The sequence below is a fragment of the Primulina tabacum genome, chromosome 3 (assembly GCF_025594145.1).
Source record: "Primulina tabacum isolate GXHZ01 chromosome 3, ASM2559414v2, whole genome shotgun sequence".
In the NCBI taxonomy this organism is placed as follows: Eukaryota; Viridiplantae; Streptophyta; class Magnoliopsida; order Lamiales; family Gesneriaceae; genus Primulina; species Primulina tabacum.
Genome location: NC_134552.1, coordinates 41352923 through 41364224, shown reverse-complemented (window position 1 = coordinate 41364224; position 11302 = coordinate 41352923).

The following is an 11302-nucleotide window of genomic DNA, read 5'->3' as shown; positions in this document are numbered from 1 at the left end:
TATCATCAATAAAACTATGATTCTCCCAACATCTGAATTTCAAACCATGCTAGGAAACAATAAAACGTACATCCTTTGAAAGCTAGTGACAAGAGGAGTAAGAATCTATACTCGGATTGAAAATCGGATGGCTAGATCTTGAAAAATTCACAATTCTAAGCTAAGATGAAACTTGAGGATTTTCTGAACTTTGCTCTCGGTTCTTGTTGCTGAAAATAGCTGAAGAATGAAATACAATTCATATATATATCTTGCATGTAAGGGGCAAATGGCTTCAGCTTAACACAACACGTCTCGCGCATATGCGCGACCATCCTCGGCGCATATGCGCGAGACACTATGTCTCGATGCGGTAAGTCTCGGCAGCTCGCGTATATGCGCGCCCTCGCTCGGCGCATATGCGCGAGGTTCTTCATAACTCTCTGCCACCCTCGCGCACATGCGCGAGTTCATGTCACGCATCTGCGTGAGGTTCTCTACCTATCTCGCGCATCTGCGCCCGGCTGGGTCGCGCATATGCGCGAGGCTCCTCCTCGCACATACTTTAATTCTTCTTTCCGGCTTTCCCGGTCTGATCCGTTCCGTCTATAATCACCTCAATTATCAACAATTCATTTCAAATTACAGTAATCGAAATCTCGGGCCTTACAATATTGTAAATCTTGTTTTTGTATTTGAAATTAGAAATATGTGTAGATACTATATTAAATGGTATCTGATGTATATGAAATCTTTTGCATGTGATTTATGTGTTGTTTGAGACCCGTTTCATGTCCTATTTGCGGGGAGATGCAGCCCAATTTTTTTTAAAATTACACATTTTCTCCAAATTATATTTCAAAGCTTCTGCACTGATTATATAATTTAGTCACGAGTGTTACATTTAGTGGTATCAGAGCCGAGATTTTCGGACCAATGATTTGGCATATGACTTTCTCTGCTGTCGACAATTCGATATGTATGTACTTACATCATTTGATATAATATGGATGTGTATCCTCAATAATTATGATATGTTATGTGTGGAAATGGTTTTAAACTAATATGTATCATAGGATCATGCCGCCTAAGCGTAAAGTATCAGAAGTGGAGGATAGTTCATCATCTAGAGTGGTTGATGAATTTAGCAAGTTACTGAAAAAACAGGCCAAGGTACATGGCGAGCAAATCCAGCAGCTCTTAAAGATGCAGAATGCAAGGCGAGGGAGAGAGAGAGAGCAAGTGAGGCCCGAGCCCAGTAGTGAAGGCGCATACGAAAGATTTCGTAAGATGAAGCCACAAGAATTTGATGGTAGCACTGATCCCATGGTTGCCTTGGAATGGGTTCAAAGCTGTGGAGGATATTTATGATTATCTTCAGTTTGACGATAACGATCGAGTCAGCTGTTCCATTTTTCTACTGACCAAGGCGGCGAGGATTTGGTGGAACGCCACCAAGGTATCAGTTAATGTCTCGGCACTCAAGTTGCAGAGTTTAAAGATTATCTACGATAAATATTTTTCTCGAGTTGTTCGAAGTCAGAAAGTGAAGGAATTTCTAGAACTGAAGCAAGGAAATATGTCAATGCAAGAGTATATTCTCAAATTCGAAGAGGGGTGTCAGTTTGCCCCATATCTGGCCAGCAATGACATCGAAAAGGGCGAGCATTTTCTTAGAGGTGTTCGGGCTGAAATTAAAAGAGAAGTTCGAATGTATAAAGATGCTTCATATAAAGAGATTGTTGAAAAAGCTAGGATGGCTGAGCAGGAACGAGAAGGAAATTGAAAAAGAAAGACAATTGAAGCGCCAAGATAAGGTTTTGGATGGAAAGGTAAGGGCAAGTTTAGAGGCAAAGAGAAAGAGGAGCATCGACCCAAATCTCCTATGCCACCGCCTGCATATGATCGGCATGTATGTCCAAAATGTGGCAAAATGCATACAGGTGAGTGTTTGGTTGGAATTAATCGATGCTTTCGTTGTGGAGGTGTTGGACATGTTATCAAAAATTGTCCAGTAAAGGGTGAGAAAGGGAAAGATAGGGTTCTAGGCAGAATCTTCTAAATGACCAAAGAAGACGTAAATCCTGATTCTTCTGTTATATCAGGTACTATCTTAATTTCAGGCAAGGCCGCTATTACATTGATTGACACTGGTGCTACGCATTCTATTATGTCTGCAATTTTCTTGCGCTCCTTGAATGTTGTTCCATCTTATGAACCCCTCCACTATAGTATTTTGTTGCCATCGAGAGACGAATTATGGCCTTCTATTATTCTTAAAGGTTTGTACAGTACAAGTGAATGAGAAATCTATTTTGCTGATCTTATTATTATTCCCATGGTGTCATTTGATGTTATTTTGGGAATGGACTGGCTATCGTCAAATCGTGCCGTTATTGACTGCGTGGCTAAGACGGTGCGATGCTTTACAGAAGATGATGATAGCGGAATTTTCCAGAGTTCAGGTATTTCGATTTGTACTCCTTATATTTCTTGTCTCAAAGCTCAAGAAATAATATCAAAGGGGTGTCAGAGGTTTTAGCTGCTGTAATAGATGTGAATACTGAGATGACAATGAAGTTGAATCAGATTTAGGTAGTTTAGGATTTTCTTGACGTATTTGAAGATGATGTGCCTGGATTGCCACCTGACCGTGAATTTGAGTTTGTGATTGACGTGGTTCCAGGTACTGGTCCTATTTCGAAAGCTCCTTACTGAATGGCCCTGACTGAAATGAAGGAACTGAAAAATCAGTTGCAGGATCTATTAGACAAAGGCTTTATTCATCCGAGTTCTTCTCTGTAGGGAGCTCAAGTTTTATTTGTCAAAAATAAAGATGGATCTTTGTGGTTATGCATTGATTACAGAGAGATCAAAAAAGTCACGATCAAGAATAAATATCCAATGCCGAGGATTGACGATCTCTTTGATCAGCTACAGGGAGCGATAGTGTTTTCAAAGATCGACCTGCGTTCGGGTTATTATCAGCTGAAAGTTAGGGAAGCCGACGTCCCTAAAACTGCATTCAGAACCAGGTATGGCCATTATGAGTTCTTAGTCATGTCATTCGGGTTGACGAACGCTCCGTCTGTCTTCAGTGGATCTAATGAACCGGATCTTCAAGCCATATCTGGATAGCTTCGTTATCGTTTTCATTGACGATATCCTGATTTATTCAAAGACTCGGGAACTTCATACCGAGAATCTCAGAACTATATTGCAGTTATTGGTGGAAAAGCAGTTATACGCAAAGTTGAAAAGTGTGAATTCTGGTTAAAGCAAGCATCATTTCTGGGCCATATCATTTCGAGAGACGGCATTGCAGTGGATCCCATGAAGATTGATGCGATTAAGCAATGGCTTATTCCTACGACAGTCTCCGAGGTGCGTAGTTTACTTGGTTTGGCTGGTTATTATCGACGTTTTATTGCCAATTTCTCAAAAATAGCCCTGCCATTAACCAATCTGACGAGGAAAGCTGTGAAGTTTGAGTGGACAAACGAGTGCCAACACGGATTTCAAGTGTTGAAAGACAAGTTGACATCAGCACCTATCCTAGCACTTCCGTGTGGAACTGAAGATTTTATTGTATACACTGATGCGTCAAAGATGGGACTTGGAGCTGTACTGATGCAGCATGGGAAAGTAATAACTTATGCTTCTCGTCAGTTGAAGGACTACGAGAAAAATTATCCCACACACAATCTTGAATTGGCGGCTGTAGTATTCGCATTGAAAATATGGATTCATTATCTGTATGGCGAGAAATGTGAAGTTTTCACAGATCACAAGAGCTTGAAATATCTATTCTCACAGATGGAACTCAATATGCGGCAGAGGAGGTGGTTAGAACTTTTTAAAGATTATGATGTGACCATTAGCTACCACCTAGGTAAAGCAAACGTCGTTGCAGATGCTCTGAGCCGCAAGTCAGTTTCTTCTTTGAGCTCGTTGATTCAGAAGCCGTTTTTATTGGATCTTCAAAGGAGCATGATCGCTATGGTAGAGCAAGGGACCATCAGCTAGACTTTCAGCTTTGGTTATTCGACCTACGTTAACAGATAGGATATGACAGGAGTAGCCTAATGATAATAAATTTATGGAATTGCGATCCAAAGCCGATGAGAAGGGAAATAGAGAGTTTGCAATGAACACTGATGATTTGTTAACGTGGAGAGGTCGGATATGTGTTTCCAGTGGTAATGAAATTCATCGGGATGTTTTGATTGAGTCTCATACCGCACCATACTCGATACATCTAGGTAGCACCAAGATGTATCAGGATCTCCGACGTCTATACTGGTGGCCAGGTATGAAAAATGATATCGCAAAGTTTACATCTGAATGTCTAACATGTCAGAAGGTAAAGATTGAGCATCAAAGACATGCTGGAACGTTGCAATCCCTCCAAATATCTCAGTGAAAGTGGGAGCACATCACGATGGACTTCGTAACGGGACTTCCAAGAACACCAAAGGGTTACAACTCCATTTGGGTGATTGTTGATAGTTTACCAAGTCAGCTCATTTTCTTCCGGTCAAGACAACTTTTACAATGAACCAGTATGCTGAAGTCTATGTAGCTGAGATTGTGAGACTTCATGGTATCCCTGTGTCAGTTGTATCTGATCGTGACCCAAGGTTTACTTCTGAATTCTGGAAGAGCTTGCACAGAGCCTTGGGCAATAGGTTGGCTTTTAGCACAGCATATCACCTCAGAGTGACGGGCAGTCAGAGAGGGTGATTCAGATTCTTGAAGATATTCTACGAGCCTGCACGATTGATTTTTTTGGTAGCTGGGATTCTAAATTGCCACTTGCAGAATTTACATATAACAATAGTTATCAGGCGACGATTGGCATGGCACCATACGAGGCATTGTACGGCAGGAAATGTAGGTCACCATTGAACTGGGATGAAGTCGGTGAAAGAAAGATGTTAGGACCAGAATTGGTCCAACAGACAGCTGATGTGATTGCTTTAATTCGGGACAGAATGAAGACGGCCCAATCCAAACAGAAAAGTTATGCCGATAACCGAAGAAGGCCTTTGGAGTTTAAAGTTGGAGATCACGTATTTTTCAGAATTTCTACTCTCAAAGTATTATGAGATTTGGCAGGAAAGGAAAGCTGAGCCCAAGATTTATCGGCCTATTTGAAATTCTAGACAGGATTGGAGAAAGAGCATATCGAGGATTGGAGAAAGAGAATATCGTCTCGCCTTACCGCCGAACTTGGATAGAGTCCACAATGTATTTCACGTCTCAATGCTCAGGAAGTACATCACAAACCCTTCCCATGTTCTCAGACATGAACTGTTGGATCTGATGCCGAACTTGACTTATCAATAAGTACCAATCCAGATTTTAGATCGCAAGGTTAAAGTACTGAGGAATAAGGAGATCAGAATTATCAAGATTCTTTGGCGTATCAGTTGGTTGAAGAAGAAACGTGGGAGCGAGAGGAGGAAATGAAGCAGCGATATCCTGAATTATTTGCAGAGTAATGGCAATTTCGGGGACGAAATTTCTTAAGGAGGGAAGAATTGTAACGCCCAGACATTCGTATGTTTATGATTTAAGGTAATGATTATGATTAAATATGTTCATTATTCCTTTTAATGGTTTATTATGATGATCGTTAGGGATATGTGATGTAATAGTGATGTTTTATGGCTTCAAGATATGATATGAATGGTATTGAATGATATAGAATGAAACAGAGAATGGATGGGTAGGATATAAAGTTGATCTTAAGCCAAATAGATAATGGAAGTGCTGAAACGGTATGAAATTGTGGCAGTAATTGTGGTTTTTAGATTAATGTTTTGTATATTGATCGGAATGATGTGAGGCCACTTTCATTAGAAGTATAAGACATAAGGCTATAAATTTTATGTTTTGAGTTTTGTTCAAATCATTGTGGAAGACAAGCCAAAAGCGCCCCGAAATATGTCGTGTGTATCAGCATTCATCCAGTGACACATGTTGGGAGATTGAGCATAACTCTTTACTTGGACCTTTAAATGGCATGAGGCTAATTGGAGATGCAAGCAAAGACATAGAGCTACAACTTTCATGTTTACCACTTTTCCTAATTATGAGGGGAAGAGGCGTTTTGGAAGCGATATTTGTTGTAGCTGTGCGCAGGGCGCGCCCGAGCGGAAGGAGTTGTCCGCCCGAGCGCGCCTAGTTCAAAAATTTTGTGTTTTTGGCCGAGAGTTCCGCGCTAAGGTGGTAAAAGATGTCCGCCTGGGCGCCAGCGAAGTGTTAAAGCGTGTTTTGGGTGTTTTAAGGTATAAAATCGATTGAGACACAATTTTTTCCTCATTTTCTTCTCTTTCTTTCTCTTCTCCATCGATTCTAAGCTAGGGTTCTTCATCTTCTTCTTCTTCTCTCATTCAATCTGGCAATTAATCTTCAATCCGGAGTTGGAACTTCATCTTTTTAGTTAATGGAGCAAAGGTAAGTGGTTTTTCTTCTTGTTCTTGAGTTGTTGATATATGGTAAAGTTGGGGGATGATAGTTGTGATTGATGTATTGGATTAAATTATCATTTAAGGTTATTATTTGGGTGTTGATTGTTAGTTATTGGGTTTATTGTTGTAGGATCATTGTCAAGGTTTAGGAAACCAATTGCTCCAAGTGTTGTAAGTAAAATCATTTCTTAAATGCATCACATGATCCTGTATGTATGTGTTTTGATGATTTTATGACGTTAACTCCTTTCAAATTTCATTCATTATATATATATATGTAAATATGTGTATATGGTAGTGCAATTATATGCATTTTTGAATGCAATGAGTTAAAACTTTAAATGATGTCTCTAATGTGTTCGATAAAATGTCCGAATGAAGTTTTATATGATTGAATGATTGGATTGATAGTGACAGTAGCGGTGTTTCCTCTTGCAATTCTAAATCCTCAATGTAATTGGTCAATTAAAGATGAAAACATGTGCTCTCTTATAAGATGCATTTTATGCAGAGGTACGTGTCCCTCCTATGAGATTTGTTTTTACGAAGAGGGTTAGCAATGAATGAACTATCTTATAAGAACTATCAATTCTTCAGTTAATCAATGAAATGAATATCATCCCTATGTGTTGTGGTATTATGATTCTTGAAGGATGATATTAATGATGATTCGACGTTTATGAAATGAGACGGATAATGTTTTCAACAAAATTAAATTGAGGCTATCCATTTTATGTTTTTCAATAAAATTATAAATATGTATCTTGTTATTATTGACTCCATTTTCTGAGTTTTATACTCATTCCAGTTATGTTCATGTGATGCAGGCACAAGTAAGAAAGACTGATCATCCCTGAGTTGTCGAAGAGAGAGAAGGGAATATGAAAAACTTTGGAGATAGTGGTTGGATGCTATTTTGATGTGTTGAACCCTCTTAGTGCTTACGGCAGGAGATGAGGTTTTGGTTATTTTGGAAAATATTGTAAATCTTGTTTTGGTATTTGAAATTAGAAATATGTGTGGATACTATATTAAATGGTATCTGATGTATATGAAAGCTTTTGCATGTGATTTATGTATTGCTTGAGACAGGTAGCATGTCCTATTTGCGGAGAGATGCTGTCCAATTTTTTTTAAAATTACATCTTTTCTCCAAATTATGTTTCAAAGCTTCTGCACTGATTATGTAATTTAGTCACGAGTGTTGCAATTCTATAGGTTTTAATTGGCTTGATTTGGGTTGAAAAAGGGTTAGTTGTGTTTTAATAAGCTCTGGATTAAGTTTGGCAAGGTTGGTTAAGTTTCGAGTCGATTCGGGTTAAAAACTGGACGTCGTTCAAAGTTTTAAAACGAATGCCGAATTTAGTTGAGGAGATTATGTTTACATCTAAGAAATGTTTATAGGCGTGTTTTCAGGTGTTATGGTATGTTTGGATGGATTCGGGGCGTCATTTTAAGGTTTAAGGATAAAATTGGGAAAGTTAGGGTTTCAGAGGAAAAACGGTCATTTTACACCCAAAAAATGTTAGATGTCCTATCAGTGCGCTGAATGCTTAATGAATGATAAAAAGTTTATTTACAATGGGTATGAAATTTTATGATGGAAAACAACAAATGATAAAAAATGTGTTGTATGCTTGGTTTAAAAGAAAATGTTAAATGCATGATTTTTTATAAGTGGTGGGTATGATAATAGGTTTGAAGGAGGTGATTTTATTGTGACTAAAACGAATTCGAATAGGAAAGGAAATGATGACATGTAAGGCCAAAACTCAGTTTACGGGTGAGAGTGTCGCTGATGTCCCTGCCGCCTGGTACCATGGTAATACGTAAGATTGATCAATCGACCAACAGCTAATATGAAAGTCACAATTAATGATCTGAATTAAATTAAAGAGAGACATACATGTATATGATGAAAGTAAAATGATATGATGAAAGGAAAAATGTTTATTGTTTATGCATATTCATGAAAAGCTATTTTATTAAAAATATTTTTAACTATTGCATGTGAATGTATACGTACTACTTGTTATAATTTTTAGGTGTGAATGAAGCAATTGAGGATGTTATGATCATATAGGAGGACTTGATGGTTGAACTAGCTAGACTGATGGTACACATAACCCGAGGATCGATGCTAGTTGTTCCGCACTATTATGATTTAAGAGTACTTTAAAGATTTTATGACTTTCATGTTGTTGAGTGGTTTTTGAGAGAATTTAAGAGTTTATGCTATTTTTGAAAAATGCTAGCTTTAGGTTTTGGTTTGACGATTTTACATTTTGCATTGCGTTTTTGATTTTGAGTAAAATAGTTGGTTGAGTTACTTTAAATGGTGCGAAAATGCATATAGATATGTATATGTATATTTCGGCCGAAAGTTTAAAAGGAAGGAAAAAAATTTCTCTAGTATATTTTGAAGAAAAATGAGTAGTAGACATTTCATATTTCCCTTTTCTCGTATTCAGTTTTGGCATATTACCACTGGTTGAGGGTTCATCTTAGCTATTGAAGCCGAAACAAATTTTATCTCCTACTAGTTTTTGTGACCCTTGCATTTCATTCTACATTAATGACGACTTAATCCAAGCGTGATTTACTGCAGTAAGTTTTGAGTTTTCTAATCTCAACTGCTGAATCAAAAAACTGTTTTCTCTCTTTTCTACTATCATCTTAACAATCTCCTCTTTGACATTTAAGCTCTCAACTGATTTTGGACTATCAGCTGTGTGAGTTGAGGTATCATTTTGCTTTGCCTTAGCTTCCTCAAAGGAGATACCTAGCTTGCGGTACTCATTTACCATATCATGCTCTGTAGTGATAAGCTCTTCTCATGTCAAATCAGTTGAGTTAAAGTTAAATACATGCTCACTGCTGGACTCCAGCTCAGCATCATCAGCCATTAGGCATTTCACCTCCTCTTCATTACTTGAGCTTCTTGAGCTCTCAGTTTCAGATGCTTCGCTGTCAGAGTCAGTCCACTTTGACTTGTTTTCTTCTATTATCAAAGCTTTGTGCTTCTCCTTGGATGACTTCTTCTCATCCATGAATCTTCATCTGTGCTCGAAGGGTTTTTTACTCTTCTCAAATGATCTCCTACTATCCTTTTTAGGCTTTGAATAGTCAACAATGAAATGATCATTCTTTCCACATTTGAAACACACAATAGGTTCCTCCTTGGATTTATTTTTTTGATAATTTCTTTGAAAAGAACCTTGATTCTTTCACATGAACTTTCCAAAATTTATCACAAACAATGACATTGCATCATTGCTTAATTGTTCTGATGACTTCTCAACTGAAACTGATGGTTCCAATTTCAGTGCGCTTAGAGCAGTTGTAACTGATGGAATTGTTCGCTCGCCTTCTCTGGTTTGCATCTCAAATTCGTAGGCTTTTAGATCCACAAATAGATCATGTAATTCCACCTTGTTCAAATCTTTAGATTGCCTCATAGCCATGGTTTTAACATCTAACTCCTTGGGAAGGCCAAATAACTTTCAGGGCAATCTCTTGATTTGAGTGCACTCTTCTAATTGCATTCAGTTCTTTTACTTTACTGATGACTCTTCGTAGAGCCCAAAATCAGTACACGTAAAACTCATGCATTTATTTAATTTTTAAATCATTTATTTAAATTTAAAATGATTTTTAGTGATGCATGATTTATTTAAATTGCATTATTTAAATGTTTATGTGATGCACGTTAAATTATGTCTCGAGTTTCATGTTTCAGGCGATTATTCAATGCGGGATCGAGGAAAAGAGATCCGGTGACGATTTTGGCAACTTTAAAATGTGGTATTTTATTTTAAGTTAAGGATGGGGCATTTAAAATAATTTATTTAGTTGTAGCATTTTAAAAGCCTAATTTGGTTATTAGGTGATTCTAAAATTTCAGAATTTTAAAAGATGTACCTATTGTGTATTTTATTTCAATTTTTAAGATGCTAGTATTTTGGGAGGAGTTAGTATTTTACTTAGTGTTTAATTAACTTTTAATTCGGGGTTAATTTTTAGTTAAGCAATATTTTTAATCCCCTAATTTGACTAAACACTCACACACACACCGAGACACACACACACATACATGTTTTAACACACACAACACACACACATATATCAATTCAGATATTCATATTTTTGAGAGAAGGAAAACTAGGGTTCCTTGAAGCAAGAACAGTCGCCCCTTTCCTTTTATTTCTCCAGCAGTTTTTTGTAAGTTTTGTTGAAGAAAATCGTTACACGATCATCCCAGATCAACCATCGCTTCCTTCCCACGTCGGAGTCGTCGTTTCGGTAACGTTAAAGATTTAAAGGCCCGTATATTTTGTTGTTCCTGCGTCGATCTTGTCACAGTAGTTATGTTGATGTTTATTATGCGTAAAATTCATGTACGATGTTCATAGTTTGAGCAAAAAATTGGTTGGATCAGTTTTGAAATAAATTTTAGATCTAAATTTTTGTTTTTCACAGTATTTTGAAAATTGCGATTTTTCGATCAAGAATTTGGGAAAACTTTCAACATATGAAACGTTTTGATACCTTCGATTTGATATAAAATTCGAAATATTTGGATAACAATTGAGTGAGTTATGGTGATTTTCGTGGTACCGCTCAAACTGCGTTTTCTGAAAATTATGTTATTGATGTGTTCTTAAAGTTTATCTGTTGCAGGCTTCGTTGGGAACCGTCGGGTGATCACTTCTGTGTTTAGGTATATGGAGTATGAGTTTGGGATGAGTTTTGATGCTTTGTTTCGTGTCAATAGTCGTTGGTTGCATTAGAAATCGTAGGAAACAATTGGTGTCAAAATTGAGTTTATGGGTTTATTGCATTGAGTA